At 43.5% G+C, this 1,558-nt stretch overlaps 1 non-coding gene across 1 annotated transcript; it reads left to right on the top strand.

Moving 5' to 3' along the window:
- Positions 1-568: 568 nt before the first annotated feature.
- Positions 569-641, top strand: TRNAK-CUU (transfer RNA lysine (anticodon CUU)). Its single transcript has one exon. It is a non-coding gene; the product is annotated as a tRNA-Lys (tRNA).
- The last annotated feature ends 917 nt before the right edge of the window (positions 642-1,558 follow it).

The following is a 1,558-nucleotide window of genomic DNA, read 5'->3' as shown; positions in this document are numbered from 1 at the left end:
GAGGAGGGTGTCTCCAGACACACTTGCTGCCTCCTAACCATTAGTGTCTTACTCTCACAACATCAGACAGAGAGGAGAGTGTCTCCAGACACACTTACTGCCTCCTAACCATTAGTGTCTTACTCTCACAACATCAGACAGAGAGGAGGGTGTCTCCAGACACACTTGCTGCCTCCTAACCATTAGTGTCTTACTCTCACAACATCAGACAGAGAGGAGGGTGTCTCCAGACACACTTGCTGCCTCCTAACCATTAGTGTCTTACTCTCACAACATCAGACAGAGAGGAGAGTGTCTCCAGACACACTTGCTGCCTCCTAACCATTAGTGTCTTACTCTCACAACATCAGACAGAGAGGATGTTATGCCTCTTATCTAACCTGACACATCAGCCGGGGTCTCAGGACGTTGATAAGGTCATGGTCGGATCCCCTTATGTATCTATCATGTGACCTCAGGTCAGTTGTTGAACGTTATCGCTGATAATACAGCGTTGTTAGGCGGTTAATGATGGTGGTTATTAACCTCGCTTAGACACACATATACACTCGAACAAGGTTGTATATAAGCCCGGCTAGCTCAGTCGGTAGAGCACGAGACTCTTAATCTCGGGGTCGTGGGTTCGAGCCCCACGTTGGGCGGTAACAGTTTTCTGTGATGTAACATGAAACAGCCTCTGAGCATACCACCCACCGCTCGTCTAGATCAACCAATCTGCTAAACACAAGACATCTGAAGAGTTATTAAGTACTGAAAGACAAACAACAATTCTGTTTGAAACAGTCAGTGATGATGCACGGGAGGCTGAAGGAAATGTGTCACTGTTCACTGCTGAACATTGTACATTACGTGTTGTTCATCATCTCAGTAAGCTTTGCAAAGCAGGATTTGCAAACAGTAAAGAATGCAAGAATTTCAGGTTAAAAAGGTGGAAGTGTAGTGCAGTTGTGAGCAATGTGTTTGCCCCGCATTTTAACAGCAACTTGAAAAGTGATATGGGCAGTCAGAAGTTTAGCTTCTTAACTGATGAGAGTAATGACATTACTGTAACGAAATTATTGGGTATTGTTGTCCAGTTCTACTCTGAAAGTAAGAATAAGATTGTAATGACTTTCTTGGACCTTGCTGAGCTGACTGACTGTAATGCTAATGGGATATGTGATCCTATCAAGAAGTCTTTTAAAAATAATGGGTTGGAGTTACAAAACCTTATTGCAATTAGCCCCGACAATGCTTCTGTGATGACAGATGTTAACAGTGGAGTGTATGATACACTGAAGTTAGAAGTTCCTCATGTGATCTTGATCAAGTGTGTGTGTGTCATTCTCTACAGCTAGTTGTCTCGTGCTGCAGCAGAGTATCTCCCTAGGAACCTGGATTTTATCATCAGAGAAACCTATAATTGATTCTCCTACTCTGCCAGTGATGGTCAACCTCCAATGAAATCTATACAGCTAAGCCAGACTCGATGGCTGTCAACTGAATCAGCAGTTGTCATAATACAGCAGTGGGTTGAACTTATGACTCACATTGAAATAGCAAGAAATGATGAAAGGTG

Source organism: Panulirus ornatus, chromosome 70, assembly GCF_036320965.1.
Source record: "Panulirus ornatus isolate Po-2019 chromosome 70, ASM3632096v1, whole genome shotgun sequence".
In the NCBI taxonomy this organism is placed as follows: domain Eukaryota; kingdom Metazoa; phylum Arthropoda; class Malacostraca; order Decapoda; family Palinuridae; genus Panulirus; species Panulirus ornatus.
Note: the sequence above shows the minus strand (reverse complement) of the source record. Positions and strands in the feature narration are given on the sequence as shown.